The following is a 24,906-nucleotide window of genomic DNA, read 5'->3' on the forward strand; positions in this document are numbered from 1 at the left end:
TACTACTCCTTTCATTAGTCAACCTATAATGTTGACCTTTAATGTACACTAGGTGAATTAATTTTAATGTTACCAATATGTCACATTTTATAGTCTTCAAGTGTTGGTATATGTTATCAATTTCATTTTCAAGTGTATTGCACTTTATTGCAATTTATCGGATTTTGGTATGCTGTTTTGACCTTGCCGAATGACCTAGTTCCCTCAGTTTCTGGGTTCTTGTCAGAATTACAAACTTGTAGGTCTATGTCTTAGTGAACTTTCGCCACAAATTTTAGGTCATTTGGAGTACTCATATTTTTGCTAGCTAGCTATGTTATTCCTCATTAGTCATCGACTTTTGGGACGAATTGAATACCTTATTAGCCATCGGCTTTTGGGACGAATTGAACTTTGGAACATGATTAAGCTGTGTGTGATTTATTGATATGTATTGTGAGATTGTGAAATGAATTTAAACTCTTATTGACATATACTGTCTTTTGAATTCAACCATGATCTGACTTATTGAAATTTATTGTAATATTGAGAAATGGAGTTTAAATTCTTATTGACAATTACTGTCTTGAAATTAACTATGATTTTAAGTATCCACTATTTATATGATTTATGACTTGTGATTTAAATTGTATTTGGTTAATGTTGTGCACCACTGAGACATTGTCTCAGCGATAGCTTTTATTCTGTCGCAGTAGACAGTGACAGAGGCGTGCAGACTAGGCTGCTAGTGCCTCCAGCGAGAGATTACCTGGTATAATGAGTATACCAACATTTTGCATTTTGTACTGTAATGTATGACCACTGTATGTACATATTGTTTTTGGTTTTGAGCAGTTGTAAATTAAAATTGTACATTGAAGTTGTAAAATAATTATGAGTTATTTTGACTTGAAAAAATTGTATTATATTTCTTTTATCTCAGTCTTTGAAAAATCACTGTGGATTTGAGTTGATAAATATGTTATGTTGAGAAATATATTGAAGTTGAGATTTGGAAAAATATTGAAGTGCTTTTTAAAGGTTTTCTGAAGAACTATTTTATCCAAAATACAGATGACACTCTGCCAAAATTTTTATAGAAATTCCAAATAATTCAAATATGTTAGTTCTATCACTTCAGCTCAAAAAGGTTTTTAATACCTGTAAATAGTGCTCACCACTATAAAAGAGGTAAGAAAAGTGTTTAAAATCCCTTGTAGTGTATTTAATGGGTTATTAGTAGACGGAGTTGGTAATTCATTAGGTATACTACGGGATCATGTTATGCCTTACAGAGGGGTAGGGTGTGACAAAGTAGGTCGAACCAGTGACACCTATGACAAGCAAATGGAGTTTACTCTTGTCAATGTATTGTCATAAATCATATTAGTGCATATAATCTTTAGACTTGAGATAGCACAATTATCTTGTATATAGATGGTTTGAGTTTGATAATGCTTTCATACTTGTACTGTGTATGGGTATATGGGCATGTGTTGGCTCCTATTAATTATATATGGAGGTAGGTGTTGATCAAGATGGAATTTGTTGCTCTAAGTAAATAGGGATAAAATCCTATGTTCATTTAATTGTTCTTGATGTTTCAAGTTCCTGGCCAGGACAGATAGCTTTAATCAGAAAAGAAATTCTAATGAGAAAATCTTTTTAATCAAGAACTGGAATTAAAAGAGAACATAATATTCATAGCAAATGGGGTTTGACATAAACCATGTCTCCAGCTTGAGTTGGGATTTTATAACAGAGAGATTCTAGTGCATGGTAACACATGATTATAGGTTCATTTAAGGTAAAATTTATTACTAATTGGGTGGCTATGGCATGCTATGCTAGGTGTTAACCATGGTCTATGAGGTGCATAAAATAGTTTAGAGAAATCATTTATGGTAAGAAAGAGTTCTGATGATATTAAGAGTTGATATCATATCTCATTGCCAATTAGTGATGAGCCTTGTAAGTTACACACATACACAAGTAATCACCAAATTAAATATGATTTAATTAATTAATTAAAGAGTTTAATTGATTAATTAAATAGGTTTGGTTTGCAATTAGATTGCAAAGTCCCTAGCATGGCTTGAAACCAAATATAGATTATTGGATGTATAATATAAGTTAAATTTATATTTAAAGTGATTAAATATGAATTTAATTAATGAGAAATTAATTAATAAAGATTAATTAATTGATTTATATTTGATATAAATTGATTAGAAGAAGAGAAATAATTATTTTGGGTTGAGAACTCAAAATTAAGACACAGGGGCATTTTGGTCATTTCACAGGGTGACATGTGGCACCATGAGATGGTGACACATGGCACTACACATAAGCTTGCCAAATGTCTTTTAATCATGTAAGATGATTAAAATTAAGATTAAATATAAGTTTAGCGCTTGGCACAATGTGATTGGGTCAATTAAACCTAGAGCCAATTGGAAGGTGACATGTGGCAAGGGTTTTAAGTGGTGATCTAGCTATATAAGTGTTGTTATGAAAAGAAAAAATAACAATAAGCTACTACCTCCTTTGTGCCACCACCCTTGAGGCTCCCATTCTCTCTTCTTCTTCATCTCTCATCTATTACAAGAGATTAGTAAATAATCTCTTGAATTAAAAATACTAGAAATTGTTTCTAGTGTCCCGTTTACATCTTTAATAACTTAAAAGGCAAAACTTGATTTTCTACTTAATAGAAAAAGCTTTAGAAGCTGTTCAAGGGCTGCAATAGGTGATATTGGTGTGGACAAGCTAAAGGGACAACATCTGGTGTCCTAAAGACACATCCCGAAGGTGCCAAACACACTGCAGTGCATCAAGAGGTAAGTGCACTTGTTCTTGATCTAATCTAGGGCTCTAAAATTAATCTGATTAATTCTAAAATCTTAAATGGAAAATACAGATCCAAAAACATATTAAAAGACTTTTAATATATTGTTTATCATTGAAATCAAATAGATAAAAATAAATCTTGCATGATGTGACCATAGGTGAAAATTTTTGAATTCAATGGTATAAACCTGTGTTTTTCATGCTTCCGCTCCTTCAAATTGTACACTTCAATAACTCATCAAATCTCAACATTTCTTCCACAAATCAACTCACCACAATACGCACACAAGCTTTAACAAAGAAAGGATGAAGAAATGGTTACTTACCTCTTGTCAACTTCCTCAAATCTCCACTAAATCTCTCCTTTCTTGTTCCCTAAAGGCTGCCCAAGGTGTGTAGACCACTTTTAATGAAGACACTTATCACACCTTACCCCTCTGTAAGGCATAACATGATCCCGTAGAATACCTAATGAACTACCGAACTTCACCTACCAATAACTCATTAAGTACCCTAAAAGGGATTTTAAAACAATTTTCTTACCTTTATAAGTGGTGAGCATTTTCTAATAGGTATTAAAATCATTTATTTGAAGTTTTAAAACTAGTAAAAATTTTTGGCCCATTTCATTTTTCCACAAATTTTATAAAAATTTCGGCAGAGTGCCGTCTGTATTTTGAGAAAACAGTTTTTCAAATACCTGTAAAAAGCACTTCTAATTATTTATCTCAACTACTTCTTCAAATTCACAATCAATTTCAACATCACTTATCCATTTCTAAAAATTCAAATCCACAATTTCCAATTCAAATACCATCCAAAATATTACTAATTACTTTCATTCAAATTAAAAAAAAAAACACTTCCATTCATATGTAATTAAATGTAAAACAACTTTTGTACGTCATACCAAAAATTTACATTAGAAAAAATCCAACTAAAATTTATTACAAACTTTATACAAACTGCTCAAGACCAGTTTTACATGTCCATACCTTTACATACACTACATATATCAAAATAAATTTTTATAGTTAGGGTATAAAATATACCCGATAGGCTTCAGAGTAGGTAGCTCCTCTGTCCTCAGCAGCTCACTCTGCTGCTCTTCTAGTCTTTATATCTGCGACAGCAATAACAGCCATCGCTGAGTACTAGGACTCAGTGGTGCACAAATTACTAAAATAATCTTTATGCATAATTTAAATCATATTTATTCAAAAATTGGACTGAACATGAGAATTAAATACAAAACATAAATTATGAGATTTTAATCCAAACAATTTCATTTCGAAGTATCAAAACACATTTCATAAAACTCACAGTTATATCATGCCATTCGAAACAAATATAATTTCCACAGCCGGAGGCTAAGGACAAGTAACATCACAAGGCTAGCTAGCTCAAATATATGGATATCCATTCAATTTCTTCTTCTACTGGTGCACACCTCAACACTTCAGCCAGAGAAGGAATCAAAATTTGAAACTGATTACCCCCACTAGTCATGCTAGTGAGGTTTTCAAATATATGGTCATGACACTATGGTTTCAAAACTTATCTTAACAATTTACTAAACATTGCCATTTAAAATATACACAAATAACTTTCAACAATTTAAATCAAAAGCATAATAAATATTTCATCACAATGATGTCACAATTCAATATTTCAAATTATTCAAAACAATATGCAAATGAAAATTTACAGAAATTCTACGTTGTGCACAAACCTTATATGAGTCGCCTTTTTGGCCTTGACTCGACACCTTAGGTTCCTTCCCGGTATTCTTTTTCACTGAAACACACAGTTTCACAGTGCTTCAGTATCATAACTTAGCATAAATCCAAAAATAAATTTAATTTCACTTTTATCTAGCTCTAATATGCTAAACTTGACGTTCTTTAAAATTTGTGTTTTGGGGTTACTGTTCACTATACTATTCAAGTCAATTTGTTGACTTTCTAAGGCATAATAGGTATGGGAATTCCAACTTCACCTACATACTACATTTTGGTCACTAAATTTGTTGGTTTTGATTGTTTCCTTAAATTCTAAGTCTTTTATGCAAATTTGCAAATTTTCAGTTTTGGTGTCTTAAGTTGCACTATTCCATTTGTCATTTTTCTGTTAGAATTTGATAAAACTTTATGCATAGAAAATGTTTCCTATTATCTTAACTTTATTCTCCTTTTTTAATCGCTCTAATTGGAGTTTTTTAGCTCAAGTTATAGCGATTTGAATCATGGCTGCCGGATTGGACTTAACCTAGATTTCTGGGCACCAAACTGATTCTGGCAGTTTTAGGTCACCAAATTTGGGTGGCCAAATGACTTGGTTAAGGGCATAATTTGGATTTGTGTTCTTCATGAAAGTTTTAGTTCTATATCTCTTCTGTTTACTGGTAAAATTTCAGGTTAGTTAGACCTACCTAGCCCAAGTTATGGCCAAATGAACAAAGTCATTTTTGTACAGGTCAGACTGCAGAAATCCGGATTTGGCCAATTTGTTCACCATGCTATGGTCACTTTCTAGGCATGATTCCTAAATGAAAAATGTGCCATTTTGTGTCTAGTTTCATTCCCAATTGGCCTAACACCAATTGGGTTAGTAAATATTTAGTTTTGGTCCCTAAAGGGACCTAGGTCATGCTGCCTGCAGATTGACCCTCTCCAATCCGAATTTAAACTTGTTTCCAACAGTTCATACACACCACAAATGGTCACAATTGACCATTTCTCAACTCAAATAAGGTCAATAACATCATTTGACTAATTCTCAAATTTTTCTTCAATTTTTCACATGCTCAAAACCCTAGCTACACATAGAGCTCAATCTAATGCTATTTAAAGTGTGTATTAATGTTCTACACACCTAATTCACCTCAAATAGCCATTCAAAGCCATCAAACTCATTCATAACAAACCCTAACCCTAGCTGGACGAATTTCATGTTTGGTCCCTCAACAATTATTTTTGTTTGATTTTAAGTTAAACTCTAAGTTACTTAAACTAGAACATAAACATGTAACTACAATTTCCAAGTTTAGATGACTAACCTCAACTTTGATGTTCAATCTTCAATTTTTTTTCTTCTTTTCTTCTTTCTTTCTTGATCAATCTTCTTCTCAAGTTAGTCTAACAAGTTTTAATGGGGAATTTGGGTACAAAGTGGGGTTAGGTGGTTGGAAGAAGCTTGGTTTCAAGCTTTAATGGAGTTTTCTCCAATGGTGAAGTGAGGGAGAGAAGGGTGGCCGAATTTCGGAGAAGGAGATCTGATTTTTTTTTTCTTTTTAATGTATTTTTAAGTCTTTAAAATTGCTTTTGACTTGGTGTAATTTGGTGGGAAAATTTTAATTTAATTTATGACATCATAATGGTGAGCAAAGGTGATGTAAATAAAGTTATTTTTTTCTTTTCTTTTTTTTTTCCTTGTTTCTTTAATTTAATTCTTGATCCCAAAATTTTATTTTCTCCAATTTTATTAGGCAGTTGGGCTAGGAGTCAACTCTAGGGGTGAATTGACCAAATTGCCCCTCATCGGTTCAACCCAGTTTGAAAATAATTCAATATTTCTTCCGGCTCCTTGACCTAATTATTTGACTGGTTTAACAATTCTTTTTCGTGATTTTCTCTTTTCTACTGTGTTTGCAATGGTCCTAAGGACAGCAGCGTCACATTTTACGGTTCGAAATTTGAGTTTAGATTGACCTCGCAGTCATTCCTGATAAGGTCACCCATCGCTGTGACTCCTGGCTCATTTAACTTTTTGTGTTATGTTTTTCTTCTTTATACTTAACTATTTGGCAATTACTAATTATTTGTTTTCAAGGATTATCTAGTTGTTTTAGATATGGTTCTAATCCTCTTAATTATCCGGACCGACATCGGTCACCAGAACAGTGAAATATACCAAGCTATACAAATAGGGGTGTTACAATTCTCCCCCCCTTAAAATAAATTTCGTCTCAAAATTTTACCTGGTATCAATCTCTGAACAACTGTGGGTGCTGTCTCCTCATATCCTCCTCTCATTCCCAAGTAGCTTCCTAGCCCGAATGATGGTTCCACAGCACTTTCACTAACGGTATCTGCTTATTCCGTAGCTGCTTCACCTCGTAAGCTAGAATCTCTATGGGTTCTTCTTCATATGTGAGGTCTGGATTTACTTCAATTTCTTCTACCGGTAGTACATGAGATGGGTCTGATCGATACCTCCTCAACATAGACACATGGAAGACATTATGTATCTTCTCTAACTTTGGAGGTAGTGCTAAACGATATGCCAAAGGACCCACTCTTTCTAGAAACTCATATGGCCCGATAAAATGAGGACTCAGTTTCCCCTTTCTGCCAAATCTCATAATTCTCTTCTAAGGAGAAACCTTGAGAAATACTTTCTCACCCACTGCATACTCAATATCCCTTCTCTTTAAATCAATGTAGGACTTCTGATGGTCTGATGCAGTCTTAAGTCGATCTCTGATTAATCTGATTTTCTCTTCAGTTTGCTGAACTATTTCTGGCCCAATCATCTTTTTTTCACCCACGTCATCCCATCACAATGGGGTTCTACATCTTTTTCCATATAAAGCTTCATATGGAGGCATCCCAATGCTTGATTGGTAGCTATTGTTGTAAGCAAACTCAATCAAAGGCAAGTGTGTGTCCCAACTACCCTCAAACTCAATCACACAAGCCCATAGCATGTCCTCCAAGATCTGAATTACCCTCTCGGGTGGCCATGCATGCGTGGGTGGAATGTCTTGAAGTTCAATCTAGTTCCTAGGGCTCTCTGAAGACTACCCCATAATCTAGAAGTGAACCTAGGATCTCTGTCTGATACGATGGATACTGGCACTCCATGTAGTCTCACAATTTCATCAATGTACAACCTGGCCAATCTTTCTAAACTGTAGTCCATCCGAACTAGCAGAAAATGAGCAGACTTGGTTAGTCTGTCAACAATGACCCATACTGCATCATGACTATTATGTGTACTCGGAAGTCCTATCACAAAATCCATCGTTAATCTCTCCCATTTCCATTCTGGTACTGGTAGTGGATGTAACAACCTAGCGGGTACTTGATGCTTTACCTTCACTTGCTGACATGTTAGGCATTTGGAAACAAACTCTGCCACATCTCTTTTCATATCCATCCACCAGTAATGCTCCTTTAGCCCCCTATACATTTTTGTGCCACCAGGGTGCATGGTAAAATGAGACTCATGTGCTTCCTTCAAAATGATCTGCCTCAAATCAACATTATTAGGAACACATATTTTGCCCTGGTGTAGCAGTAGACCGTCATCTCTTACTGAAAATTCTGGTTTCTTGCCCTGCCGGACTTCTTTCAACAGCTTCTGATACTTTTCATCATTCTGAGCAGCCATTTTGATATGATCAATCAACACTGGCTGTACATGCCATGCAACTGTTGTCTGCCCCTCATCATTAATCTCTAAGCTAGCATGTAATGATCTCAACTCATGTACCATAGACAAAGGAGTAACTCATAGATTTTTCATAGTCTTGCGACTTAAGGCGTCAGCAACCACATTAGCTTTCCCTGGCTGATAGTCTATCAAACAATCATAGTCTTTTATCAACTCTAACCATCTCCTCTGTCTCAAATTCGGCTTTTTCTAGGTGCCCAAATACTTCAAACTCTTATGATCTGTGTAGATGTAGCACTTCTCTCCATACAAATAATGTCTCCAGATTTTAAAAGCAAACACTATAGCTATAAGCTCCAAATCATGGGTTGGATAATTCCTCTCATGCAGTTTTGCATTGGCACACAGCCTAACCCATTGTGAGAAGCGTCGCTGTAAACTATATATTCTTTACCCGGGGTAGGTAACATCAATACTGGAGCCTCAGTCAAACACCTCTTTAACTCATCAAAACTCTGTTGGTATTTATCCGTCCACTGAAACTTCACATCTTTTCAAAGTAGCTTAGTCAATGGAGATGCCAACATAGAAAATCCCTTCACGAATTGACGGTAGTATCCAGCTAAACCCAGAAAACTGCGAATCTCCGTGATATTTCTAAGTGGCCTCCAATTAAGGACAGCTTCTATCTTACTTGGATCTACCTTGATGCCCTCTTCTGATACTACATGCCCCGAGAAAGATATTTTCTTCAGCCAAAATTCACACTTTGATAATTTGGCATATAGCTGTTTCTCCCTCAAAGTCTGTAGTACAATCCGCAGATGTCTATCATACTCTTCTGCGCTCCTCGAATAGACTAATATATCATCTATGAATACCACAACAAACTGATCGAGGTATGGTCTGAAGATAGTATTCATCAGATCCATAAAAGCAGTCGGAGCATTAGTTAACCCAAATGGCATAACCAAGAACTCATAATGGCCATAGCGGGTTCTAAAGGCAGTTTTAGAAATACTCTACTCTTGTACTTTCAGCTGATAATAACCTGATCTCAGGTCAATTTTGGAGAACACAGCTGCACCCCTCAACTGATCAAACAAGTCATCAATGCGGGGCAATGGATATCTATTCTTTATTGTCACCTTATTCAACTGCCGATAGTCAATGCATAATCGGAGAGTGCCATCCTTCTTCTTTACAAACAACACTGGCGCTCTCCAAAGTGACACACTAGGGTGGATAAAACCCTTGTCAAGCAGCTCTTGTAACTGCACTTTCAACTCTTTTAATTCTGCAAGTGCCATTCTATATGGTGTTATGGAGATTGGGTCCACACCAGGCATAATATCAATCTCAAACTGCACCTCTCTTTCTGGATGTAATCCTGGCAATTCATCAGGAAATACATATGGAAAGTCACATTCTGTAGGGATGTCCCTCAGTGCTGGGCTCCCCACTTGGGTGTCTATCACATGTGCTAAATATGCTTCACACCCCTTTCTGATTATCCTTCTGGCTAGTGCAGCCGAAATGATGTTTGATGGCAGTAAATGCCTCTCCCTATGTATGAGCACATCACCGTACAGAGGGAGACTAAAAGTGACTTTCTTCAGTCTACAGTCAATCATGGCATGATGCCTGGCTAACCAATCCATGCCCAAGATGATATCATAATCTCTGAAGGGCATTTCAATCAAATCTGACAGAAAAACATGTCCTTGGATCACCAAAGGACAGTCTCTATAAATTCTGTTGATCTGAACCTCTTGTCCTAATGGACTAGTTACAAGCACTTCAAAATCCATTTTGACACACGGAACAGCAAGTGAACTGACTATGCTAGCACTAACATATGAGTGGGTTGAACCCGGATCAAACAACACAAATACTTCTTGATTAGAGATAGAGAATGTACCAGCTACAACATCAAAAGTCTCAGCCTTTTCTCGCTGTCTTATTGTGTAGACTCTGGCTGAAGCACTTCCTTGTGCTGACTAACGAACAATACCCTGACTACCTGAAGTAGTGCCTCTACCTCTGCCTCTTCCTCTGCCAACTGATTGTGAACCTCTGGGAGTAGGACTCTGAATAGATCCTTCTGCAGTAGTAGGAGTTGGACCGTATCTAGGAGCACTAGTGCAGTCTTTAGCAAGATGGCCCTTGCCTCCATAGTTAAAGTAGGCTCCCGTAGCCCAATAACGTTCTCCCCCATGAATCTTGCTACAAGTCTCACAGATCAGGCAGGATATGAACCCCTGCTCGACTGCTGACCAGACCTAGAGGGTCTCTGTCCAGAGAATCGGCCCCTTCCAAATCTTCCACCTCGACCTCTGCTAGGTCCACCAAATTTCTTCCTCTTTCCAGTAGTACCACTAGGACTTAGCTCTATTGACTTTTCACCTTTTTCTTTCTCTATTTTCTCAGTCCTCTCTGATTTTTCTTTTACAGGTGTCGCTTCTGATTCAATCCTTTCTAGCTCAAGTGCTTGAGAGATGAGCTCAGAGAATTTACTATGTCTGAATCCTACTACTTGCATCCTCAACCTGGGCCTTAAACCAGTCTCAAATCTCTTGCACCTTTCCTTACTAGTAGAAAGGAGACTCCCAGTATAGTGGCTTAAATGGGAGAACTCCCTCTCATACTCTGCCACTGATCTACTCCCTTGCTTTAGACTCAGAATTTCTTGTAACTTTTGATTCACATATGCGTCTGGGACGTATTTTTGTCTGAATTCTCTGATAAAGTCATCCCAAGTCAGTACTGGTGGTTAGCCAAGCTGTGGAGGATGGTCTTCCACCAATCATACGCATCCCCTTTGAAGGAACGGAAGCGTGAAAAACACAAGTTTATACCATTGAATTCAAAAATTTTCACCTAGGGTCACATGCATCATGCAAGATTTATTTTTATCTATTTGATTTCAATGATAAACAACATATTAAAACTATTTTAATATGTTTTTGGATCTGTATTTGCCATTTAAGATTTTAAAATTAATCAGATTAATTTTAGAACCCTAGATTAAATCAAGAGCGATTACACTAACCTCTTGATGCACTGCAGCGTGTCTGCGCCTTTGAGATTCGTCTTCAGGATACCAGATGTTGTCCCTCTAGCTTTTCCACAACAAGAACACCTATGGCAGCCCTTGAATAGCTTCTAAAGCTTTTTCTATTAATTAGAAAGTCAAGTTCTGCCTTTTAAGAGATTAAAGATGTAAACAGGACACTAGAAACAATTTCTAGTGTTCTTAATTCAAGAGATTGATGGCTAATCTCTTTGAATTGATGAGAGATGAAGAAGAAGAGAAGAAAACCCTCAAAGTGGCGTGACAAAGGAGTGTGGCTGCTGGTTGTATTTTATTTTCTCATAACAACACTTAAATAGCTAGGTTAACACATTAAACCCTTGCCACATGTCACCCTTTGATTAGCTCTAGGTTTAAGTGACCCAATCACATTGTGCCAAGTGTCAAACCTATATTTAATCTTGATTTTAATCATCTTACATGATTAAAAAACATTTGGCAAGCTTGTGTTATACCATGTGTCACCATCTCATGGTGCCACGTGTCACACTACAAAAATGACCAAAATGCCCCTGTGTCTTAATTTTGAGTTCTTAACCCAAAATAATTATTTTCTTCTTCTAATTAATTTATATAAAATATAAATTAATTAATTAATCTCTATTAATTAATTTCTCATTAATTAAATTCATATTTAAACACTTTAAATATAAATTTAACTTATATTATACATCTAATAATCTAGATTTGGTTTCAAGTCATGCTAGGGACTTTGCAATCTAATTGCAAACTAAACCTATTTAATTAATCAATTTAAACTCTTTAATTAATTAATTAAATCATATTTAATTAGGTGATAACTTGTGTATGTGTGTGACTTACTAGGCTCATCACTAATTGGCAATGAGACATGATATCAACTCTTAATATCATCAGAACTCTTTCTTGCCATAAATGATTTCTCTAAATCATTTTATGAACCTCATAGACCATGGTTAACACCTAGCATAGCATGCCATAGCCACCCAATTAGTAATAAGGTTTACCTTAAATGAACCTATAATCATATGTTACCATGCACTAGAATCTCTCATTACAAAATCCCAACTCAAGCCGAGTCATGGTTTATGTCAAACTCCATTTGCTATGAATATTATGTTCTCTTTTAATTCCAGTTCTTGATTAAAAGATTTTCTCATCGAAACTCTTTTACGAATAAATCTATACATCTGGCCAGGAACTTGAAACATCAAGAACAATTAAATGAACATAGGATTTTATCTGTATTTATTTAGAGGAACAGATTCCATCTTGATCAACACCTACCTCCATATATAACTAGTAGGAGCCAACACATGCCCATATACCCATACACAGTACAAGTATGAAAGCAGTATCAAACTCAAACTACCTATATACAAGATAACTGTGCCATCTCAGGTCTAAAGATTATATGCACTGATATGATTTATGACAAAACATTGACAAAAGTAAACTCTATGTGCTTGTCATAAGTGTCACTGGTTCGGCCTACTTATCATTTATAAGTGCCTATCATGTTTGTCTTATGGCATGAGACACACCATTCCTTCTTATTTATATCTCATATAAATAACTTGGTAACAAACATGAATACAATCTTTCTGGATAAGTCATGTCCTTATTATGAAGTATCCTCGATTGTGAACCTATTTATGATACTTTGTGCTAGAAATATTGTCACTCATATTCTTAACAACTTAAGAATAATATTTCTAACAAAATATCAATGGACCTTTTCTATTACACATAAATATATTATGTAAATGGAAAAGTGGAAATGCCTTTTATTAATAAAATATGTACAAGATACATACTAAATGATATGCTCTAGGGCATACTACTAACAATCTCCCACTAGCACTAGAGCCATTCATTACAATATCTTAGACCTATCTTCTCAAGATGTCGATCTAACTGAGTCTGTGATATAGGCTTAGTGAATGGATCAGCTGGATTTTCAGCTGATGCTATTTTCTGCATGGCTATATCGCCTTGCCCAACTATATGTCTGATAATGTGGTAGTGCCTTTCTATGTGTTTGGATTTTGGGTGAGACCTTAGTTCCTTAGCCTGTATGACTGCTCCATTGTTATCACAGTGTAATGGAACTGCTGACTCAATGGAAGGAACTACTGTAAGTTCTGTCATGAACGTCTTTATCCAAACAGCTTCCTTTGCAGCATCTGATGCAGCAATATACTCAGCCTCTGTAGTGGAATTTGCAGTCGTGCTCTGTTTGGAACTCTTCCAACTGACTGCACCTCCATTACAAATGAACACATATCCAGAGGTAGACTTTCTATCATCGATATCTGATTGGAAATCAGAATCAGTATAACCATCCAATTGTAAGTCTCCACCTCCATAAATCAAGAATAAATCCTTAGTTCTTCTCAAGTACTTAAGGATATTCTTGACAGCTATCCAGTGTTCCAAACGTGGATTGGATTGATACCTGCTAGTCAAACTAACAGCATATGCGATATCCAGCCTAGTACACAACATTGCATATATTAAACTTCTAATAGCCGAAGCATATGGAATCCTGGCCATCTTATCTCTTTCTTCAGGTGTCTTTGGAGACATCTCTTTAGAAAGATGGATACCATGTCTCACTGGTAACAATCCTCTCTTGGAATCAAGCATGTTAAACCTCTTTAACACCTTTTCCAAGTATAGACTTTGGGATAAACCAATTATTCTTTTCGCTCTATCTCTATAGATGCGAATCCCAAGAATATAGGTTGCCTCTCCTAAGTCTTTCATGGAGAATGTATTTGACAACCATACCTTTATAGTCGTCAACATACCTGTGTCATTACCCATCAATAGTATGTCATCCACATATAAGACAAGGAAAGTGACAGCACTGTCACTAACCTTCTTATATACACATGGCTCATCCTCATTTTTTATAAAACCAAAGGATTTAATGGCTTCATCAAAACGGATGTTCCAACTCCTCGAAGCTTGTTTCAACCCATAAATGGATCGCTTTAGCTTGCATACCTTGGAACCATCTTGGGATTCAAATCCCCTAGGTTGTTCCATGAAAATGTTTTCTTCAATGTATCCATTGAAAAAGCCGCTTTGACATCCATCTGCCAAATCTCATAATCATAGTATGCAGCTATTGCTAGTAAAATCCTAATTGATTTAAGCATGGCAACAGGCGAGAAAGTCTCCTCATAGTCGATTCCTTGCCTTTGGCGAAACCCTTTCGCTACTAGCCTTGCCTTATAGGTCTCTACCTTTCCATTAGAACCAATTTTCTTCTTGAAAACCCATTTGTTCCCTATAGGTACAATACCTTCAGGTGGGTCAACAAGATCCCAAACTTGATTCTTATACATGGAATCAATTTTGGATTTCATAGCATCAATCCATTTTGAAGAGTCTATATCTGATATAGCTTCTTCATAGGTAAGTGGATCATCTCCATGATCTACTTCTTCATGAGTAGACAACTCTTGTTCTTCTTCATGAAGAAAACCATATCTCACTAGTGGGTGAGATACCCTGGTTGTTCTACGAGGAACAGCTGTAGATGTTTCATCAACGGGTATTGGTTGACTAGATGGATCTATATCCATCTGATCTGTTGGTTGGTCAGAATTCTCCAATTCTAACTCTATTTGCCTTCCTTTGCCTCCTTCTTGAACAAACTGTTGTTCAAGAAATGTGACATCTCTACTTATCACAACCTTTTGTGAAGCAGACAAATAAAAATGATATCCAAAAACTATCTTTTGGATATCCAACAAATCGACCTTTTTTTTTTTTTATCTGGTCTCCAATTTATCAGTGTTCAGCTTTTTGATATAAGCTGGACAACCCCAAATCTTAACATGCTTAAGACTTGGTTTTCTTCCATGCCATATCTCATAAGGTGTGGAAGAAACTGATTTTGATGGAATCCTATTCAGAATATACAAAGCTGATTCTAATGCAAATCCCCAAAAGGAGATTGGCATATCAGTATAGCTCATCATACTATGTACCATATCCAATAGGGTACGATTTCTTCTTTCAGATACACCATTCAGCTGTGGCGTTCCTGGAGGAGTCAGCTGAGAAACAATGCCATGCTCTCTCAAGTATTCATCAAATTTAGTACTCAAATATTCACCTCCACGATCTGATCGAAGAGCTTTAATACTCTTTCCTGTTTGATTTTCTACTTCAGATTTAAATTCTTTGAACTTTTCAAAAGATTCATGTTTGTATTTCATCAAATACAAATACCCAAACCTTGATTTATCATCAGTAAAGGTAATAAAATAATGAAAGCCCCCTCTAGCCATTTCTTTAAATGGACCACATATATCACTATGTATTAGCTCCAAAATATTTTCAGCTCTTAGCCCCTGTCCAACAAAGAGTGATCTAGTCATTTTGCCCTGAATGCAAGATTCACAAGTTGGAGTAGGCTCAGAGTCCAATAAGGATAGAATCCCCATTTTCTCCAATTTTGTAATCCTATCTTCTACAACATGACATAACCTTAAGTGCCAAATATATTTTGAACTTGAGTTGGTTTTCACCACGGCATTACATTCTTTTAGATTGCTATACTCTGGCCAGTGGAAACATTTTCTTACTGGCAATGGAAACACTTTCCTGTTGGCAATGGAAACACTTTCCTATGCCTTCATCAGCTTTAGTCTTCCTTTTCTGTTTAGCTATTTTCTTAGAAGGACCAGGAATCTGAGGTTTCTTTTTCTTATTGCCCTTCTTCTTGTTGGACTTTCCAGCAAAAGAAGATGCAACCAAAGCTACCTCTTTTCCTTTATTGCCTGGCATATTCTTTTGGGCAATAACCCTAAGGTGCATTCCTGTTTAGTCATATGGAAATTTGTCACAAAATTCCTAAAAGACTCAGGAAGGGACTAAAGGATTAAATCCGTCTGTAGTTGGAAATCCATGTTGAAGTCAAGATGTTCCAACTGCTCAATTAGCCGAATCATCTTGTGGACATGATCCCCAATATTCTGTCTCTCAGACATCCTCATACGGAATAGCTGTCTAGATATCTCATACCTAGCATTCCTGCTGTGCTCACCATACAACTCTTGTAGGTGAAGGAGGATCTCACTCGCACTCTGCATGTTCTCATGTTGCTTCTGTAACTCATTACTCATGGAAGCAAGCATGTAACACTTAGCTCTCATATCATGCTCCTTCCACTTGTCCAAAGTTTCATGTTCCTCTTGTGTGGCCTCTGGAGGTAAGGGACTAGGAACATTTGAATCTAGAACATATCCTATATGTTCAAGGTTCAGGACAAGTTTCAAATTTCTTAGCCAATCAGACAGATTAGGTCCTGTCAACCTATTGCGATCAAGTATGCTTGCAAGGATATTGGATGGTGGTGGTTGTTCTGTGCTCATTATTATCAGAAAATTAACTGCAGAAAATAACCAGATTAATTAGTAAATGTATCATGTAATTAACCAAAATGATTATGGTCTTTTAATCAAATTGGTCCTCCCACTAACTTAGCGAATCCTACACTTCCAAAGTAGAAAACGAAAATCCTAGTTGGATGGATTTCTAGTGGGTGATTGAATTCTTATAATTCTATTGATCATCCTCGGGTACATCCATTATTGGAATTACAATAAACTATAAGTGAGCAACTCCTTGCCCATCACATCTCATGTGAGGTTCAATCCTTTACCTAGCCCCTAATGCTCAAAATCTCAGGTACATCCATTATTGACTTATCTTGCATTAGTTAAGTTGATCCCATTGAGCCAGTAATTATGCAAATAATTTTAATGTCCTCAGGTACATCCAATATTGGCCACTAAACCATTTACATATTTACAACATCTCATGCTTAACAATTATTCTTAAGAAAATCTCTTAAATTAATTGCATCTTATGCAACTATTTAAAATTTCTTAAAATAATTGCCCCAATGGAGGGCCTATGTTATAATTACTTTAATTATAGCATTTCCAACTTAATCATTTGTTTGGAAGATTTTATGGTCATTCTAATTACTAGTAAGGTCTCACTTTGCACATTATCCATTTAGCATGCATATATCACATAATTGCATACATTCCCATACATCTCATGCATTCATGGATAAGCAGTAAATATGGTATGATCATGGACTTTCTAAGGGATTCAATTCTGAGCCACCAAGAATTGAATCAGGGCATTCCTAGGTGTATTTCATTCATTCATTTTACAAGAGTTGCTGAAGGAGTACATAATCAACACTTGATCTTGAATTCCTCCCACTGGTCCCACCAATGCTCTTGACCTCCTTGAACTTCTTGCAATCCAATATTACATAGTAATCCTTGGCATACCAAGGCGAATTTACAAGAACTTAAATAAATGAAATTACAACCCAAAAATTATTACAAACTTAATAATACATGCCCAAAATAAATTAAAATAAATTAATTAATTTACAATCCCAAAGAAACATAAAAGAAATAAATCCAATCACATTGGTCTTTTATAGTCCATGATCATCCATCATGCATATCACTATTTAACAATTAAATAAAACATACATACTTAAATTAAATTGAATATCTCATATTCAACTTAAAAATCCAGATTTGAATATGATTCAAATAAATTTAAAAATTCAGATTTGAATCTCATTCAAACAAATTTAAAAATTCAGATTTGAATCACATTCAAACAACTTTAAAAATTCAGATTTGAATCACATTCAAACATTTTTTAAAAAAATCAGATTTGAATCACATTCAAACATTTTTTAAAAAATCAGATCTGAATTTTATTCAATCAATTTTAAAAAATCAGATTTAAATATGATTCAAACAACTTTAAAAATTCAGATTTGAATAACATTCAAACAACTTTTAAAATTCAGATTTGAATCACATTCAAACAATTTTTAAAATTCTGATTTAAATCATAATTTAATTGTGTGATAAAAATTCTAATTAAACAATTTAATTAGACATAAAATGGATCTTAGATCATACAACAATTGCACATTCACCATCCATTTACCTTTGCACACCATTGTGGTGCATCAACCATGCGCACCATGGTGTTCATCATTTGTGCCGCCACCTTGGCTTTGCAACCAGCAATAAACTTTTGATCTCATGATCATACACACAATTAAATCATATAAACATCAATCTAAATGGCAAATATAGTGGCTCTGATACCAATTGAAGGAACGGAAGCGTGAAAAACACAAGTTTATACCATTGAATTCAAAAATTTTCACCTAGGGTCACATGCATCATGCAAGATTTATTTTTATCTATTTGATTTCAATGATAAAAAACATATTAAAACTCTTTTAATATGTTTTTGGATCTGTATTTGCCATTTAAGATTTTAAAATTGGTCAGATTAATTTTAGAACCCTAGATTAAATCAAGAGCGATTACACTAACCTCTTGATGCACTGCAGCGTGTCTGCGCCTTTGAGATTCGTCTTGAGACACGGATGTTGTCCCTCTAGCTTGTCCACACCAAGAACACCTATGGCAGCCCTTGAATAGCTTCTAAAGCTTTTTCTATTAATTAGAAAATCAAGTTCTGCCTTTTAAGAGATTAAAGATGTAAACAGGACACTAGAAACAATTTATAGTGTTCTTAATTCAAGAGATTGATGGCTAATCTCTTTGAATTGATGAGAGATGAAGAAGAAGAGAAGAAAACCCTCAAAGTGGCATGACAAAGGAGTGTGGCTGCTGGTTGTATTTTATTTTCTCATAACAACACTTAAATAGCTAGGTTAACACATTAAACCCTTGCCACATGTCATCCTTTGATTAGCTCTAGGTCTAAGTGACCCAATCACATTGTGCCAAGTGTCAAACCTATATTTAATCTTGATTTTAATCATCTTACATGATTAAAAAACATTTGGCAAGCTTATGTGTTATGCCATGTGTCACCATCTCATGGTGCCACGTGTCACACTGCAAAAATGACCAAAATGCCCCTGTGTCTTAATTTTGAGTTCTTAACCCAAAATAATTATTTTCTTCTTCTAATTAATTTATATAAAATATAAATTAATTAATTAATCTCTATTAATTAATTTCTCATTAATTAAATTCATATTTAAACACTTTAAATATAAATTTAACTTATATTATACATCTAATAATCTAGATTTGGTTTCAAGTCATGCTAGGGACTTTGCAATCTAATTGCAAACCAAACCTATTTAATTAATCAATTTAAACTCTTTAATTAATTAATTAAATCATATTTAATTAGGTGATAACTTGTGTATGTGTGTGACTTACTAGGCTCATCACTAATTGGCAATGAGACATGATATCAACTCTTAATATCATCAGAACTCTTTCTTACCATAAATGATTTCTCTAAATCATTTTATGAACCTCATAGACCATGGTTAACACCTAGCATAGCATGCCATAGCCACCCAATTAGTAATAAGGTTTACCTTAAATGAACCTATAATCATATGTTACCATGCACTAGAATCTCTCTGTTACAAAATCCCAACTCAAGCCGAGTCATGGTTTATGTCAAACTCCATTTGCTATGAATATTATGTTCTCTTTTAATTCCAGTTCTTGATTAAAAGATTTTCTCATCGAAACTCTTTTCGAATAAATCTATGTGTCTTGGCCAGGAACTTGAAACATCAAGAACAATTAAATGAACATAGGATTTTATCTCTATTTACTTAGAGGAACAGATTCCATCTTGATCAACACCTACCTCCATATATAACTAGTAGGAGCCAACACATGCCCATATACCCATACACAGTACAAGTATGAAAGGAGTATCAAACTCAAACTACCTATATACAAGATAACTGTGCCTTCTCAGGTCTAAAGATTATATGCACTGATATGATTTATGACAAAACATTAACAAGAGTAAACTCCATGTGCTTGTCATAAGTGTCACTGGTTCGGCCTGCTTATCATTTATAAGTGCCTATCATGTTTGTCATATGGCATGAGACTCACCATTTTATCTTATTTATATCTCATATAAATAACTTGGTAACAAACATGAATACAATCTTTCTGGATAAGTCATGTCCTTATTATGAAGTATCCTCGATTGTGAACCTATTTATGATACTTTGTGCTAGAAATATTGTCACTCATATTCTTAACAACTTAAGAATAATATTTCTAACAAAATATCAATGGACCTTTTCTATTACACATATATATATTATGTAAATGGAAAAGTGGAAATGCCTTTTATTAATAAAATATGTACAAGATACATACTAAATGATATGCTCTAGGGCATACTACTAACACCCTTGCAGTAGTGACACAGAGTATTCAAACTTCAATTCATTTTAGCAGTGCAGCTTCTTGAACACTCTGTCCATTCTTTCAAGCCATTGCTCTGCCTCAAGAGAAGTTACTTACCTCTTGTGGACTTCCTCAAAACTCCACTAAATCTCTTCTTTCTTGTTCTCTAAAGGCTACCCAAGGTATGTAGACCACTTTTAATAAAGACACATGTCACACCTTACCCCTCTGTAAGGCATAAAATGATCCCGTAGAATACCTGATGAACTACCGAACTTCACCTACTGATAACTCATTAAGTACCCTACAAGGGATTTTAAAACAATTTTCTTACCTTTATAAGTGGTGAGCATTTTCTAATAGGTATTAAAATCATTTATTTGAAGTTTTAAAACTAGTGAAAAATTTTGGCCCATTTTGTTTTTTCGCAAATTTTATAAAAATTTCGGCAGAGTACCATCTGTATTTTGAGAAAGCAGTTCTTCAAATACCTGTAAAAAGCACTTCCAATTATTTATCTCAACCTCTTCTTCAAATTCACAATCAATTTCAACATCACTTATCCATTTCTAAAAATTCAAATCCACAATTTCCAATTTAAATACCATCCAAAATATTACTAATTACTTTCATTCAAATTAAAATAAAGTACTTCCATTCATATGTAATTAAATGTAAAACAACTTATGTAGATCATACCAAAAATTTACATTAGGAAAAATCCAACTAAAATTTATTACAAACATTATACAAACTGCTCAAGACCAGTTTTACATGTCCATACATTTACATACTTTACATACATCAAAATAAATTTTTACAGTCAGGGTATAAAATATACCCGATAGACTTCAAAGTAGGTAGCTCCTCTGTGCTCAACAGCTCACTCTGCTGCTCTTCTAGTCTCTATATCTGCGACAACAATAACAGCCATCGCTGAGTACTAGGACTCAGTGGTGCACAACATACTAAAATAATCTTTATACAGAATTTAAATCATATTTATTCAAAAATTAGACTGAACATGAGAATTAAATACAAAACATAAATTATGAGATTTTAATCTAAACAATTTCATTTCGAAGTATCAAAACACATTTCATAAAACCCACAGTTATATCATGCCATTCGAAATAAACATAATCTCAATAGCCAGAGGCTAAGGAGAAGTCACATCACAAGGCTAGCTAGCTCAAATATATGGATATCCATTCAATTTCTTATTCTACTGGCACACACCTCAGCACTTCAGCTAGAGAAAGAATCAAAATTCAAAATTGATTACCCCCACTAGTCATGCTAGTGAGGTGTTCAAATATATGGTCATGACACTGTGGTTTCAAAACTTATCTTAATAATTTACTAAACATTGCCATTTCAAATATACACAAATAACTTTCAACAATTTAAATCAAAAGCATAATAAATATTTCATCACAACGATGTTACAATTCAATATTTCAAATTATTCAAAACAATATGCAAAAGAAAATTTACAGAAATTCTACGTTGTGCGCAAACCTTATATGAGTCGCTTTTTTGGCCTTAGCTCGACACCTCGGGTTCCTTCCCGGTATTCTTTTTCATTGAAACACACATTTTTATAGTGTTTCAGTATCATAACTTAGCATAAATCCAAAAATAAATTTAATTTCACTTTTATCTAGCTCTAATGTGCTAAACTTGACGTTCTTTAAAATTTGTGTTTCGGGGTTACTATTCACTACACTATTCAAGTCAATTTGTTGACTTTCTAAAGCTTAATAGGTATGGGAATTCCAACTTCACCCACATACCACATTTTGGTCATTAAATTTGTTGGTTTTGGTTGTTTACTTAAATTCTAAGACTTTTAGGAAAATTTGCAAATTTTCAATTTTGGTGTCTTAAGTTGCACTGTTTCATGAATTTGACAAAACTTTCTTCACAGAAAATGTTTCCTATTGTCTTAACTTTATTCTTCTTTTTGAATCACTCCAATTGGAGTTTTGTAGCTCAAGTTATAGCCATTTGAATCATGGCTGCCGGATTGGACTTAACCCAGATTTCTGGGCACCAAACTGGTTCTGGCAATTTTAGGTCACCAAATTTAGGTGCCCAAATGACTTGGTTAAGGGAATAATTTGGGTTTATGTTCTTCATGAAAGTTTTAGTTCTATATCTCAGCTATTCACTAATAAAATTTAGGTCAGTTGGACCTACCTAGCCCAAGTTATGGCTAAATGAGCAAACATTATTCATTTGGTCATTTTTGTACAGGTCAGACTGCAGAAATCCGGATTTGGCCAATTTGTTCACTATGCTATGGTCACTTTCTGGGCATGATTCCTAAATGAAAAATGTGCCATTTTGTGTCTAGTTTCATTCCCAATTGGCCTAACACCAATTGGGTTAGTAAATATTTAGTTTTGGTCCCTGAAAGGGACCTAGGTCATGCTGCCTGCAGATTAACCCTCTCCAATCCGAATTTAAACTTGTTTCCAACAATTCATACACACCACAAATGGTCACAATTGACCATTTCTCAACTCAAATAAGGTCAATAACATCATTTGGCCAATTCTCAAATTTTTCTTCAATTTTTCACATGTTCAAAACCCTAGCTACACACAAAGCTTAATCTAATGCAATTTAAAGTGTGTATTCATGTTCTACACACCTAATTCACCTCAAATAGCCATTCAAAGCCATCAAACTCATTCATAACAAACCCTAACCCTAGCTGGACGAATTTCATGTTTGGTCCCTCAACAATTATTTTTGTTTAATTTTAAGTTAAACTCTAAGTTACTTAAACTAGAATATACACATTTAACTACAATTTCCAAGTTTAGATGACTAACCTCAACTTTGATGTTCAACCTTCAATTTTTTTTCTTCTTTTCTTCTTTCTTTCTTGATCAATCTTCTTCTCAAGTTGGTCTAACAAGTTTTAATGGGGAATTTGGGGACAAAGTGGGGTTAGGTGGTTGGAAGAAGCTTGGTTTCAAGCTTTAATGGAGTTTTCTCCAATGGTGAAGTGAGGGAGAGAAGGGTGGCCGAATTTTGGAGAAGGAGATCTGATTTTTTTTTTCTTTTTAATGTATTTTTAAGTCTTTAAAATTGCTTTTGACTTGGTCTAATTTTGTGGGAAAAATTTAATTTAATTTATGACATCATAATGGTGAGCTAAGGTAATGTAAATAAAGTTGTTTTTTTCTTTTTTTTTTATTTTTTATTTTTCCTTGTTTCTTTAATTTAATTCTTGATCCCAAATTTTTTTTTCCTTGTTTCTTTAATTTAATTCTTGATCCCAAATTTTTTTTTCTCCAATTTTATTAGAGAGTTAGGTCAGGAGTCAGCTCTAGGGGTGAATTGATCAAATTGCCCCTCACTGGTTCAACCCGGTTTGAAAATAATTCAATATTTATTCTGGCTCTCTGACCTAATTATTTGACTGGCTTAACAATTCTTTTTCGTGATTTTCTCTTTTCCACTGTGTTTGCAATGGTCCTAAGGACCGCGGTGTTACATTTTACGGTTTGAAATTTGAGTTTAGATTGACCTTGTAGTCATTCCTGAGAAGGTCACCCATCGTTGTGACTCCCGGCTCATTTTACTTTTTGTGTTTTGTTTTTCTTCTTTATACTTAACTATTTGGCAATTACTAATTATTTGTTTTCAAGGCTTATCTAGTTGTCTTAGATGTGGTTCTAATTCTCTTAATTATCCGGACCAACACCGATCACCGGAACAGTGAAATATACCAAGCTATACAAATAGGGGTGTTACAACACTTATAGGAATCATGGCTTGAATCATGGTAGATGAGGACTTTGCATGAAACGGCCATGGGAGAGTTTGAGAGAAACCATTTTCGGCCATGAGAGAGCTTGGTGAGGATGATGAAGTGAGTGGGGAAATCTGTCCTCATTTTAAGTATTTATGTGTCCACTTAGTGCTCCACTAAACATAGTTTAATTATATTATAGTCTAAGGTTTCAATAATTGTAATTTTGATCTTAATTTCTCTTAAATTACATTTTATCTTTAATTCCATTTTTCATTAGATTTCCCAAATGTAATACTATTTATTTTTTATTGACATTTAGGTCAAAAGCTAACTCTAGGTGTCAAATGACCAAAATGCCCCTATTCGGGTTGTACTCCCGATGTTTATTTAAGTCTTAAAAATATTTTCCAGGGTTTCCCGCGGTCCAGGGCTAGTCAACGGTTCACGCCGCCACTTCCCGGTGCGGTTACCCATCGCTACGGTTTTTGGCTCGTTTAACTTAGTTATATTTTCTCTCTTTTATTTTTCCTTTATTTTTCTTGTATTTTCCTCTATTG

The sequence above is a fragment of the Hevea brasiliensis genome, chromosome 9 (assembly GCF_030052815.1).
Source record: "Hevea brasiliensis isolate MT/VB/25A 57/8 chromosome 9, ASM3005281v1, whole genome shotgun sequence".
NCBI lineage: Eukaryota > Viridiplantae > Streptophyta > Magnoliopsida > Malpighiales > Euphorbiaceae > Hevea > Hevea brasiliensis.